Source organism: Acinonyx jubatus, chromosome A2 (assembly GCF_027475565.1).
Source record: "Acinonyx jubatus isolate Ajub_Pintada_27869175 chromosome A2, VMU_Ajub_asm_v1.0, whole genome shotgun sequence".
Classification (NCBI taxonomy): Eukaryota; Metazoa; Chordata; class Mammalia; order Carnivora; family Felidae; genus Acinonyx; species Acinonyx jubatus.
This window is the reverse complement of record NC_069383.1, coordinates 163583518-163598612: the sequence shown is the minus strand read 5'-3', so window position 1 is coordinate 163598612 and position 15095 is coordinate 163583518. Positions and strand designations below refer to the sequence as shown.

The 15095-nt window shown below is 40.9% G+C and overlaps 1 protein-coding gene across 1 annotated transcript in view; it reads right to left on the bottom strand.

Annotated features, from left to right (window-relative positions):
- Positions 1-15095, bottom strand: part of LOC106982164 (zinc finger protein 77) — a 107178-nt gene that overhangs the window by 19829 nt on the left and 72254 nt on the right. The gene's annotated exons all lie outside the window — the stretch shown is intronic.

Sequence of the window (15095 nt, the reverse complement as noted above, 5' to 3'; positions counted from 1 at the left end):
GGACAGGGGAATGGGTTAAAGGGGTGATGGGTATTAAGGAGGGCACTTGTTAAGGAGGCCACTTGTCATGATGAACACCTGATGTTGTATGTAAGTGATGAGTCACTGAATTCTACTCCTGAAACTAATATTGCACTGTATGTAAACTAGTGGGAATTTGAATAAAAACTTGAAAAAGAAAAAAATAAAACAAAACAAAAAAATGATAGCAATTGTTCCAAGATGGAAAGTTGAATCCACATGAAAAAATAAAGAACAGGGCACTTGAGTGGCTCAGTTGGTTAAGTGTCCAATTTCGGCTCACGTCATGATCTCGCTGTTCGTTCATGGGTTCAATCCCTGCATCGGGCTCTGTGCTAACAGCTCACAACCTGCAGCCTGCTTTGGATTCTGTGTCTCCCTCTCCCTCATCCCTCCCCACCCCCTTTGCTCATGATGTCTCTCTCTCTCTCTCAAAAATAAGTAAACATTAAATTTTTTAAAATACTAAAGAAAAACGATAAATGTAGTGACATAAATGCATATTTTTCTCCTTAACTTTCCTGACTTCAAAGGCAATGGTGTAGAATGTTTATAATGTATTGCTGGGTGTGTAACACATACGATGTCTTAAATATTTGTAATCTACTTCCCAATAACAGCACAAAGGAGGCAGTAGGAGCAAAACTGTAATGGAAAAGAGGTGAAAATGATTCAAGATGATCAAGTATACATTAAAACATGCATTGTTGGCTTTGTAACATATAAAGAAGTAATGTCTCAGAAAGGGGGGAAGAGAACTACCTAGGAGTAACATTTCTGAACCTCACTGGCATTGAGCAATCCTAAATCTGAAGCTGATCTGATTAGGTGTATACGGCAATCATAAAACAACCAAGTTTTAAAAAAGAAAAAATACTGACAAATGTAATTAAACCAATTGAAACGCTTTACTGGAAAATATCAATGCAAAACAAAGTAGTAGAGGACTGTAGGAGCAAAGGCACGAGACACACGAGGAGTGAATGGGGACACAGGACAACCACATCGATGATGACATTAAGTGTGAAAGGACCATACAACACAACAAAAGGCAGAGGTGGTCAGAATGCATCATGAAACATGACCTGACTGTATTCTCTCTACAGGAGACCCTCTGCTGGCACTTGCAGTGACCTCCCAGCTGGCCCCTCAAGTGTGCCATGCACCTCTTCTAGAGCTGTGTGTGATCAATTCTACTTCAGTTCCCCCTTGGATTTTTGCGGAACCAGGACTGTTCGTTAGAAACCCTAGGGCTCTGGGCTCCACCTAACAAATGCTAACTTAAAAAATCAGAGCTGGCACCACAGACAGGATGCTAATCATCCATAGGGAATGCCAACTGGCATTAGCAACTGCCTCTGCCATTGCAAACAGTAAATGCAGCACAGTGTAAGACATGTGCTGACAGCTCAGAGCCTGGAGCCTGCTTCAGAATCTGTGTCTCCCTCTCTCTCTCCCTCTCTCTATCTGATCCTCCCCCCCACCCTCTCTCTCAAAAATAAACAAACATAAGAAAAAGAAACACACTTAATCCTGAGGTCATTAGCCCCCCCCCCCCACCCCCCCCGCAGTAGCCTTATGTGCCAGGTTAAAACTGGGTGGCAATGAATGGACTCTAACAATGGAAGTTTAGATGCATATGTTCCTGCCATTAATTCTCCCATCCCCAATGTAATAGAGATGATGATAAATGACATCCTAGAAGCTCAGGGCCTCTATTTGGCCGGCCTAGATTTACTCAATATATTTCACTCCTGAAGGGATTCAGATCAAATCTAAAACATGCCACTTTTGCACAAGGACTATTTTGAGCTGCAGGCAATAGAGACCCTGTGAGTCTAATGCCCGAAGAGAAACTTTGGTCCCTCCCTTAACTACCTAGAAAAATCCAAGTTGGGGGCCTTTCCCAGATAAGAGTCAATTAAAAAGATAAATCTTATCTGAGTGACCTATCTGTATGACAAGGCAAACATCTGATTACCAAACATCTGCTTTTTTAAGTTTGTTTACTTATTTTGAGAGAGACAGACAGCAGGAGAGGGGCAGAGAGAGGGAGAGACAGAATCCCAAGGAGACTCTGTGCTGTCAGTGCAAAGCCCAACATGGGGCTGAAACTCACAAACCATGAGATCATGACCCAAGCCGAGATCAAGAGTCGGACACTTAACTGATGGAGCCACCCAGGTGCCTCCAAACATCTCTTCTTATTGGCCTGTGAATTTGCCCTCCTCTCCTTTGAAGCCCCAGGCCCCTATCCCATTCCTATGCTCAGGATGGCATACATACCTCATTTTACCTGTCTTTGAATTTCTCTTGTATGTTAGGTTCCCATATGTTACAAATTTAAGCTTGATTTCTTCCTATTAATGTGCCCCATGTCAATGTAATTCTTACACCAGCCAGAAGAACCTTTGAAGGGTATAGGAAAATTTTTCCTCCCCAACACTTTTGGCAAGCCAGCCAGGAGACCTCACTATCTGGGTACTGCTCACCCCACACCTGTTGCAGTAGAAAGATCCTGGGACCTCTGAGAAGAGCTGGCAAAAACTAAGAATTCTTACATTGCAGTCTTGGGTGTCTACCTGCACAGTCCAGTGGAAGCAGTGGTGAGTCTCCTTCCCTTTTTTTTTTTTTTTTCCTTTTCTAAACTTAGATTAGCAGGAGAACGTATTTGTGGAACTGGTTCCCTGGGATTAGCAACTCTAGTGGTCCTTTTTTTCTCAGAGATGGTCCTAGTTTTTCTCTGTTGTGTTGTTTGTTATAAGGGAAACCACAGAGCAGAACTCTGCATGTGAGGCTGCTGTCCAAGCCTGTGTCCCAGACTGGTGACTGCTCTGTTCTCACCAGACCACGTCTTTCTGGACAAACTCTGCCATGGGTTAACGTGCACATGAGGGAAAGTCTGCTGCTAAGGGACATCTGAAAGCCAAAGCCACACAATTGATAGGCACAGGGAGAGAGGTAGTAGTTTGGCTCTGAGAGACCCAAGATTCAGCTAAAGCTGTTAATGTGCATGTAAAAAAAACTTTTGTCTTGTTCTATATCCTGAGAATATGGTTTTGTGACCAATGAGAATATTCTTTCTGGGCTCCACCATCTGGATGGTACACTTAACGGGGTGCAACATCGCATCTCGTTGAATAGGCTAGGGTTCCAAGCAGCACAATTTAGCCATGCCAAGTCTCAGGGGAATTGCCATCAAGGGTCCCAGTCCATGAGGGGTCTTGGTCATTTCAATCGTCATTACTTTGTTAGTGAGCACCTGCCCAGTGAAGGGTGTTTGTGGCTGGAGGCATTTCATGTTCTCCTGGGAGCTGGACTACACCATCCTTGCTGCCTATGAATGAAGGCCTTTGCTTTCTTACACTCTCTGGGAATGAACTTTCTGGATCTTGTAAACACTGCATATTTCATAGTCTCTTGTGTGAGGCCTCTTTGGGCCACAAAAAGCCTTCATGGTTTGAATCGCTATTGACAGATACCACTCATCAATGACCAGATGATGGATCCTTTGAATTGGCTATATTTGAGAGAAAAATAAAAAAAAAACTTAGAAGAGTTGTCATCCTAAACAATCAATTTATTGGCACCTGTGGAGAGACCTAGCACAAAAAAAAAAAAAAAAAAAATGTAACGACTAGCCTTAGGGAGTCCCTTAAGATGAAGAACAGAAATTAGAACAAAAATTAAATTCAGTGCAAATTCCCCTTATCACAATGCGGCCCCATCTGCCTGTTTTAGCTTCCCTTCATTCTCTAGACCTGGGGGTATGAAGGTTTCTCAGGTAAATGCTGGAAGTCAGAAGCACCCGGGACAGGCAGGGCTTGCCAGCTTCTGATCTTCCTATGTAACGTTCTTTATGGATCTGTCCTGGGCCCCTACCCAAAGAATTCTTGTCCTCTGAACAGCAGCAGATCTTTTCAGCAGATTATACGAAATTCAGAGAAGAGTTAGAAAAATCAGTGGCTACTCACCCTCACCCCCACCATCACCATCACAGAGGGAACAGAGGACTAGAATTTCTCCTGGGCTCTCCCACAGATGACCAGCTGAAGGCTGATGTTCAGGGGCTGGTAGGATAAGACGATAAAATTCCATGATGCCTCCTCCTTTCCAAATCCAGACCCACTGGTTATTGGCCCTTTCTCTCCCAGGTATAGCTGTTGCTTTCTTGCTTGGCTCATTTTGTCTGCCTGCCTGAGACACGCAGGTTGTCACTTCTTCCTTATGGCTAAATTTGGGAGTGACTCTGTATCTTGGGAAGGCAGTATCCTTTGCATCCTCCTTTGGAGGGGGCGGGGATAAGTTACTCAATACTGCCATCAGTTATTTACTGTTTGGGCTGAAAACTGACACGATCTTCAAAAGAATTTTTTTAAAGTAGCTCTGTGGTCAAAAGTTGGCAACATTGGAAGCTGATATTTTCAGCCTGATAGGAATTTAGGCTTTCTCTCCTAAGGTAAAATAAAACCAGGTACCCAGAGAGAAAGAAGTAAACTGAGGATAATGTAGTTGGATGGGTAGATCAACCCAAGATGTCATTTAAGTTGCAATGCAATTCTTTGAGGAATTGAGAGCAGATGTCCTTATCTTTTTAAAAAATGTTTTATTTTTGAGAGAGTACAAGGGAGGGAAAGGCAGAGAGAGAGAGAGAGAGAGAGAGAGAGAGGGAGGGAGGGAGGGAGGGAGACAGAATGAATCTGAAGCAGGCTCCGGGCTCTGAGCTGACAGCACAGAGCCCGACGCAGGGTTGTAACTCATGAACCATGAGATCATGATCTGAGCTGAAGTTGACGCTTAACTGAGTCACCCGGGTGCCCTGCGAATGTCCTTATCTTTAATTAAGGCCCAAGAATTATCCAAAAACAAGGCAAACTCCTTCAGCCTGTCATTTTGGCCAATTCCCAAACCTCCCCTCTTTATCTCCAAAGGTTCGTTTTGTCCTGAGAAACCAAAGTCCTTGGAGAAACTTGGACACTTTCTTTGTGCCTCTGTCATGTAGACTTTCTACCCATCTTTTCTAATATCTAAGAGCCATTCTCTGAAGTGCAAACTTTAGGGAGAGGTTTCTCATCACAAACAAAGAGGGAGAGGAAGTAATTGGAAATTGAACAAATGAAACATCTCCACAAATCTTAGGGACTATAAGGTCTCTGCATCTGTTCATATATGCTTATGTATGCATTGTATGGTATTTTGCTGCTTCTGGATGGCTTTGCCAAAATTAATTTGTGGAATAGTTCTGTTTATCTGGTTTGAAGGCAAGAACTGATAAGGGGTGGCTATTCTAAAACTTTCAGAAATATAAAAACTAATCCAAATGTTTCCCAGTTTCATATGATCTAGGATGAATCTTTAATAAATAAAAGCTAATTGAAGTTTGCTAACTGAAATAAGCATGTCTTTAGTTAATAACATTAAATAGAAAACTTTTATCCTACCTACGTTTACTCATCAAATAAGTTCATGTTCACTCTGTCGCAAAATTTGCCAACAAAAATAACTTAGAATGATGGCTGATTTTTTTTTATCGTTTCGTGAAGCGTCCCTGGATAATCTAAACGTAATTGCCAGAAGAAAATTATTTAGATAGATGTAAGAAGTTTTAGGTGAACTTTTTAGTAATAATTATGTTTTACAGTATGTCTGCTTAAATGGCTTTCCAAATCTCTTTGGTAACTCCCATTCTTAGAATTTTGCTATGATAGATAGATAGATAGATAGATAGATAAAATAAAGCTAAGAATTTTGCTATGTTAAATTAAGTGATGGGAGTTCACTGAATAATAAATGTTTGCAAATAAAATGCTAAAACATTTAATTGCTAAACAAGTCCAAGTTTACCTAACTTTTGTCTTATTACAAAAAGATAATTTTGAGTCTGTTGATAAACACATCTTATGCTTTACTGAAAGATCATACTAATAAGAAGCATATGTTTCTAGAAATTATGATACATATTCATAAGTTTGCCAATCTAAAGAATGCTGATGTAATAAACAGCTCACAATTGCTCGCTGATTAGTTTTCACTAGTAATTGGAGGTTCTAAAAGCTAAGAAATATAATTGGGGCGCCTGGGTGGCTCAGTCGGTTAAGCGGCCGACTTCGGCTCAGGTCATGATCTCGCGGTCCATGAGTTCAAGCCCCGCGTCGGGCTCTGTGCTGACAGCTCAGAGCCTGGAGCCTGTTTCGGATTCTGTGTCTCCCTCTCTCTGACCCTCCCCCGTTCATGCTCGGTCTTTCTCTGTCTCAAAAATAAACGTTAAAAAAAATTTTTTTTAAAGAAATATAATTAATATATATTTAATTCTAGAAATAATAACAGCATCAACTCTCTATGTAAGAAACTAGAATGTTTTTGGTAAGAAAAGGTATGAGGAATGGAAATGCTTTTTTTTTTTTTTTTTTGAGGGAAACAAAAGTAATTTTGTTCTAAAGTAAAGCTGATTATTTCTGAATGGGAGAGAACAAGGGACCGGCTAAAATAGACACAGGAAGTTGTAGGCTTATGAAAAAGGAATCTTGGGAAACAAATTTTGTGTGTGATCAAAACAGATAAGATCGAATGGATTCCTTATAAGGATTTTCAAAATAAGCTTTAATATCAATAATGCACTTAGGTAAAACTGGAACTTTATCTTTTTAACAGATAAAAGAAAATTAAGTTTTTTTGAACTATTGTAGTGTTCTTGATAAAAGATTATGAAAGGTTTTTTTAATCTTCTAATGGTCATGCCTAGAAAACAAGGATTCTGTTTCACCAACGTAATTTCCTGTGTTTATCAGGTCTTTGATTACTTAAGAATATTAAAAGTTAAGTTTTGCCAACAACCACATAATCTGCTGTATTTGTCTTTATTTTATTGTCATTTTGGTTAATAACCAACATGTTGTTTCACAGTGACCTATGGTTCTACTTGACCAAGTGCTTTAAAACTCCTTTTGATGTTTCTGATAAACTTCCCCAAATCAAATTCTAAATCTTCTTGACATGGAAAAAAAGTTGGGATTTCCCCAGAAGGGTTCCTGGAACATTCTAGAGGATTTATGTTGAAGTAGACTTACTGGATACATTAAACTACATGGGAAGCTCTGTCAAATAAGAAGTAATATTAAGCCTTCTTTAGGCTGTATTTGTGTGGGTATATAAGTGTTCTAGAAATTAGATGAAACTCCTAGAAATCTGATATGCCCTGGTATGGAAGCACCTGTAATTCTAATTACTGAAGTTGTGAGTGTCACAGAAATAACCAAATGTCCATGTCTGCCACATTCAAAGCTTCTCGTCAGATCTTTAACCATGGCCATATTGTATGTAGTCTTTTGTCATTTACAGCTATTGTTTTGCTTTGATGCTTCTGCAAAAGTGCTTCATTTTCAAGGGGATTTGTGGAAAGGACTTTTGACAAGACAGGATTCTGATAACCATAGAATCAGGGAACTGAACTGTGTAAGCATTACTGGAACTAGTGGGAAAACCGGATTCCAACACAGCAAGAATAACACAGGATGGGATGAACTAAGGAGGAGGATTCTAGTTTTTATGCCTCTTGTTTAAAACATTACTGTTTTTTTTTTTAAATTAATTTCTTTATTTTGAGAGGGAGAGAGAGCAGGGAGGGGCAGTAAGAGAGGGAGAGCAAGAATCCCAAACAGCCTCCACACTGTCAGCACAGACACCAATGCAGGGCTCAAACTCATGAACCATAAAACCTGAGCAGAAATCAAGAGTCGGACACTTAACCAACTGAGCCCCCCAGGTGCCAGGGAACATTCATGTTTACCTAATGTTTGTGCTTCCAGATAGGAAAAGACTCTCTGTTAAGCTAAACTTTACTTTTGCAAACAAATACTGTCACCAGCTACACCCCAAGACCTGACCTCTACTGTCCACCCGCTTGTACTCACTGCCCTTTGTCCCACATTTTTCCTTAAGTTCTTCTTTCTGGCTTATCTCAGGCAAATGAAACCTAAAACCACCCTTCAGGTGACACTGACTGCCTGGACAGTCTTGTCCCAGACTCACGCCTGTGCAAATGGACCTGGAGTGACCTCTGGAGTGACTGGCAATTACCTTTACCTCATTATCACACTAAAGTCTCCCCTGGGGGAGGAGCACAACCTTGTTTACATGACCTACAACGTGGGGACAGGCCTGCTGCCCTAAGGCCCACCCGCAGCACCCTTCCTGCCCGCCCCACACAGGATGACGAGGCTTCCCCATGGAAATATCCATCCCAGCCCTAAACCAGAGGAGCCCATCCACCGTTCCTCCAGGGAGTCAGGGCTTTGGAAGTTATTCTCCATGATCTCCTGATCTCCGCATCGGCTGCCAATAAAGTTTCCTTTGTGTGGCCACTCACCTGATGTATTTTCTATGTATGAGTCACCAAGGAGAAAAACCCTGTTGGTTCAGTTACGAATTTGGTGACCCAGATGGGGGACTATCTATAGTACTTCTGACGTTCTGCCCTCTGGTATCCTGATTTCTGCTGGGACCAGGGGCAGATTCCTCGGAAGGGACTCTCCCATCTGGGTGCTTGTGACTCCTGGCCTCGGATTCGTCCTCTTCTGAAATCCAATGGCCACCTTGATTACTTTCACTCAGAAGGGTTTCTACTGGGATGAGTCATGGCAGGTCTATGGCACAGTTCTTAGGGGTAAAACTACAGTTGTCTCACAAAGTCTGGGCAAGCAGGCATAACAGACACAACACTCTGGGAAATTAACAGGACCTCTCCAGTATATTTGGTATATTAATACCAAAGCAACAAAGATTAGAAAGGATCAGAGACCACCACCAGAAACTCCAACTCTACAAGCATCATAATGGCAATAAATTCGTATCTTTCAGTACTCACTCTAAACTCGATGGACTCAATGCTCCAATAAAAAGACATAGGGTAACAGAGTGGATAAGAAAACAAGACTCATCTATATGCTGTTTACAAGAGACCCACTTTAGACCTAAAGACACCTACAGATTGAAAATAAGGGGATGGAGAACCATCTATCATGCTAATGGTCAACAAAAGAAAGCCAGAGCAGCCATACTTATATCAGACAATCTAGACTTTAAAATAAAGACTGTATCAAGAGATGCAGAAGGGCATTATATCATAATCAAGGGGTCTGTCCACCAAGAAGACCTAACAATTGTAAACATTTATGTGCCAAATGTGAGAGCACCCAAATATGTAAATCAATTAATCACAAGCATAAAGAAACTCATCAATAGTAATACCATAATAGTAGGAGACTTCAACACCCCACTCACAGCAATGGACAGATCATCTAATCAAAAAATCAACAAGGAAACAATGGCTTTGAATGACATATTGGACCAGATGGACTTAACAGATATATTCAGATCATTTCATCCTAAAGCAGCAGAATATACATTCTTCTCCAGTACACATGGAATGTTCTCCAGAATAGACCATATACTGGGACACAAATCAGCCCTAAGTAAGTACAAAAAGATCGAGATCATACCGTGCATATTTTCAGACCACAACGCTATGAAACTCAAATCAACCACAAGAAAAAATTTGGAAAGGTAACAAATATTTGGAGACTGAAGAACATCCTACTAAAGAATGAATGAGTTAACCGAGCAGTTAAAGAGGAAATTAAAAAGTATATGGAAGTCCATGAAAATGATAGCACCACAACCCAAAACCTCTGGGACGCAGCAAAGGCAGTCATAAGAGGAAATTTTATAGCAATCCAGGCCTTCCTAAAGAAGGAAGAAAGATCTCAGATACACAACCTAACCTTACGCCTTAAGGAGCTGTAAAAAGAACAGCAAATAAAACCCAAAACCAGCAGAAGGCAGGAAATAATAAAGATTAGAGCAGAAATTAATGCTATCATAACCAAAAAAAAAAAAAAAAAAAAAAAAAAAACAGAATAGATCAATGAAACCAGAAGCTGGTTCTTTGGAAGAATTAACAAAATTGATAAACCACTAGCCAGTTTGATCAAGAAGAAAAAGGAAAGGACCCAAATAAGTAAAATCAAGAATGAAAGAGGAGAGATCACAACCAACACAGCAGAAATAAAAACAATAATAAGAGAATATTATGAGCAATTATATGTCAATAAAATGGGGAATCTGGAAGAAATGGACAAATTCCTAGAAACATATACACTACCAAAACTGAAACAGGAAGAAATAGAAAATTTGAATAGACCCATAACCAGTAAAGAAATTGAATTAGTAATCAAAACTCTGCCAAAAAACAAGAGTCCAGGGCCAGATGGCTTTCACCAAACATTTAAGGAAGAGTTAACACCTATTCTCTTGAAGCTGTTCCAAAAAGTAGAAATGGAAGGAAAACTTCCAAACTCTTTCTATGAAGCCAGCATTACCTTGATTCCAAAACCAGACAGAGACCCCACTAAAAAGGAGAACTATAGACCAATTTCCCTGATGAACATGGATGCAAAAATCCTCAACAAGATATTAGCCAACTGCATCTAACAATACATTTAAAAACAATTATTCATCACGACCAAGTGGGATTTATACCTGGGACACAGGGCTGGTTCCATATCCACAAAACAATCAATGTGACACACCACATCAATAAAAGGAAGGACAAGAACCATGTGATCCTCTCAATAGATGCAGAGAAAACATTTGACAAAATACAGCACCCTTTCTTGATAAAAACCCTCAAGAAAGTAGGGATAGAAGGATCATACCTCAAGATCATAAAGGCCATATATGAACGACCCAATGCTAATATCATCCTCAATGGGGAAAAACTGAGAGCTTTCCCCCTAAGGTCAGGAACACGACAGGAATGTCCACTCTTGCCACTGTTATTCAACATAGTATTGGAAGTCTTAGCCTCAGCAATCAGACAACACAAAGAAATAAAAGGCATCCAAATCGGCCAGGAGGAAGTCAAACGTTCACACTTCCCAGATGACATGATACTCTATATGGAAAACCCAAAAGATTCCACCAGAAACTGCTAGAACTAATCCACGAATTCAGCAACGTTGCAGGATATAAAATCAATGCACAGAAATAGGTTGCATTCCTATACACCAACAATGAAGCCACAGAAAGAGAAATCAAGGAATCAATCCCATTTACAATTGCACCAAAAACCGTTAAATACCAAGAATAAATCCAACCAAAGAGGTGAAAAATCTATACACTGAAAACTATAGAAAGCTTATGAAAGAAATTGAAGACACCAAAAAAAAAAAAAAAAAAAAGGAAAAATATTCCATTTTCCATGTTCCTGGATAGGAAGAACAAACAACATTAAACTGTCAATACTACCCAAAGCAATCTACATATTCAATGCAATCCCTATCAAAATAACACCAGCATTCTACATAGAGCTAGAACAAATAATCCTAAAATTTGTGTGGAACCAGAAAAGACCCCGAATAGCCAAAGCGATCTTGAAAAAGAAAACCAAAGCAGGAGACATCACAATCCTGGACTTCAAGCTGTATTACAAAGCTGTAATCATCAAGATAGTATGGTACTGGCATAAAAACAGACATTCAGATCAATGGAACAGAATAGAGAACCCAGAAATGGACCCACAAACGTATGGCTAGCTAATCTTTGACAAAGCAGGAAAGAATATCCAATGGAATAAAGACAGTATTTTCAGCAAGTGGTGCAATTTTCTGAGATATGCAGAAAAATAAATCTGGACCACTTTCTTACACCTTACACAAAAAGAAACTCAAAGTGGATGAAAGACCTAAATGGAAGACAGGAAGCCATCAAAATCCTTGAGGAGAAGGCAGGCAAAAACCTCTTTGACCTCGGCTGCAGCACCTTCTTACTCAACACATCTCCAGAGGCAAGGGAAACAAAAGCAAAAATGAACTACTGGGACCTCATCAAAATAAAAAGCTTTTGCACAGCGAAGGAAACAATCAGTAAAACTAAAAGGCAACTGACAGAATGGGAGAAGATATTTGCAAATGACATATCAGATAAAGGGTTAGTATCCAAAATCTATAAAGAACTTATCAAACTCAACACCCAAAAAACAAATAATCCAGTGAAGAAATGGGCAAAAGACATAAATAGACATTTCTCCAAAGACATCCAGATGGCCAACCAACACATGAAAAAATGCTCAATCACTCATCATCATGGAAATGCAAATCAAAACCACAAAGAGATACCACCTCACACCTGTCAGAATGGCTAACATTAACAACTCAGGCAACAACAGATGTTGGCAAGGATGCGGAGAGAGAGGATCTCTTTTGCATTGCTGGTGGGAATGCAAACTGGTGCAGCCACTCTGGAAAATAGTATGGAGGTTCCTCAAAAAATTAAAAATAGAACTACCCTATGACCGAGCAATTGCACTATTAGGTATTTATCCAAGGGATACAGGTGTGTTGTTTCGAAAGGGCACATGCACCCCAATGTTTATAACAATGCTATCGACAATAGCCTAAGTATGGAAAGAGCCCAAATGTCCATCGACGGATGAATGGATAAAGAAGATGTGGTATATATATACAATGGAGTATTACTCGGCAATCAAAAAGAATGAAATCTTGCCATTTGCAACTATGTGGATGGAACTGGAGGGTATTATGCTAAGCGAAATTAGTCAGAGAAAGACAAGTATCATATGACTTCACTCATATAAGGACTTTAAGAGACAACAGGTGAACACAAGGGAAGGGAAGCAAAAATAATATAAAAACAGGGAGGGGGACAAAAACATAAGAGACTCTTAAATATGGAGAACAAACAGATGGTTACTGGACGGGTTGTGGAAGGGGGGATGGGCTAAATGGGTAAGGGGCATTAAGGAATCTACTCCGAAAACCATTGTTGTACTATATGCTAACTTGGATATAAATTAAAAATAATAATAATTAAAAAATAAATAAAATTTACCTAAAAAAAAAGATCAAGCCATGACTGCAAGCCTGGAATTCTCACCCCTACACCCCATCCTCCAGTCTCAGGAGAGGGTCTGGAATCATAGTTAATCATTGAGTATGCTGCGGTGAGGAAGCCTTTAGAATCCCAACAGTATGGGGTTCAGAAAGCATCCACCAGGGTGATCTGAACCACACCCAGAAGATGATGGGCTCAGGACCTTCCCAGTCCTCCCCTATGCACCTCTCTCTCTTGCTGTTCATCTGTATCCTTTATCATATTCTTTCATAAACTGGAAAGTGTTAAGTGTTTGGTCCCTGAGTTCTGGGAGATGCTCTGGCAAATAAATCCAAGAAGGGGATCATGGGAACCTCTGGTCCGCAGCCAAGGGGCAGCTGTGGGTAACCTAGACCTCTACTAACCACAGTAGGCATGTGGAGTGGGGAGTTTTATGGGACTGAGCCCCTCTCTGGTGGGGTCTGACACTGTCTCAAGGTAGGAAGTGTTGGAATTGAGTTAGATTGTAGAACACCCAGCTGGTGCCCAGCATTGCCTGAGGTGGGGCAAATCCCTACCAGTGCAGTGACCAGAAGGGTCAGAGCTGGTGTTCTAAGTTGAAAGACATAGGAAAACCAGAGGCTTTGCAGATGCAGGGTCTAATAAAAACACAAAATGACCATAAAGGAAAAATCATAAAATGTTACTGGATGACATCAAAGTGGGAAGGCAGAAATGGAAGGATGGCACATGATCTCGGAAAGAGAACCACCCACCACAACAGCAACTCTAGACTTTTAACGAAATTCCATTAAATCCAAACCAGGTTGGACTTTTTAGTTTTGAGTTTATGGAAAACTAGTTTAAGGAGCGTCTCCGTGATTCAGTTGGTTAAGCGTCTGACGTTGGCTCAGGTCACGATATCACGGTTCTGAATTCAAGCCCTGTGTAGGGCCCTGTGTGGACAGTTCAGAGCTTCGAGCCTACTTTGAATTCTGTGTCTCCCTCTCTCTCTGCCCCTCCCCCACTCATGCTCTGTCTCTATCAAAAACAAACATTAAAAAAGATAAACTACTTTGAAAGCCTGAAATTGAAGGCAAATGTCCACGAATAGCTGAGTTTTCTACAGAAAAAGGGGGAAGAGACTTTCCCTAAAACACATTAAGGTATTTAAATAACCAAAGAATTTGGACAGTGCAGTAGGCCAGAAGAATGTCAACAGAAGTGTTCTAGGACTTCCTATTACAAGGTTACCTTATATAAAGGGAAGAAGAGTAAGTTCTAAAGGAAGGCACTGATAATCATGATTGTCTTAAAATTAAGAGGAGCCCAGGGGGTGCCTGGGTGGCTCCGTCAGTTGACTGTCACACTTCAGCTCAGACTGTGATCTCACGTGTTCGTGAGTTCAAGCCCCACTTCTGGCTTCGTGCTGATGGTAGGGAGCCTGCTTGGGATTCTCTCTCTCTCTCTCTCTCTCTGCCCCCTCTCCCTGGTGCTCGCTTTCAAAATAAATATGTAAAAAAAAAAAAAAAAGAGCCCATTCAGTAGCACTGAATAAAGAGAGTGAAAGTATAAACCACCCTCCAGGAGAAAATGCCTGCACTACCTTAATTATAAGTCAGGACTATATGTCAAAACAGGGAGATCCTGGCTCACATGTTAGATGGAAAGAAACACACTAGGCATTTCTACGTGCTGGCAATCACGTGGAAGGCACAAAGTGGGGGAACAGAGGGCACAACTCCTACGACCCACCAGCATTTCCTGGTAAACTGAAGTTAGCCACAACGTACCATCCCACAATTTTTCCCTAAAGTATAGAAATGTTAGTGGCATTGTGCGCTTGGATACAAAAATAAGAACGAAGGCAGTAGCACTGACCAACCGTGAAGTGCCCCAAGGCACAGAAGCACTAGAAAGGAGTACGCTGGCCGAACCACCTGAGCCTCAGACACCTGCCCAGGTGAGACGGAGCAGGGCTCTGAAACCGCACGCTCCCGTGACATCAAAGACTATTCTAGGATTACTCCCTTATTGCAAGTTCAACAGGGGCAAAATCAAGCCGTGCACTGCTTGGTGATGAGAACAGAGGGGGGGCTGCAAAGAAAGGAAAACAACAGTAGTCCCCAGGGACAGCACACTCACACACTACAAGAGAAAAATCATACACCTGCAAATACGGCCCA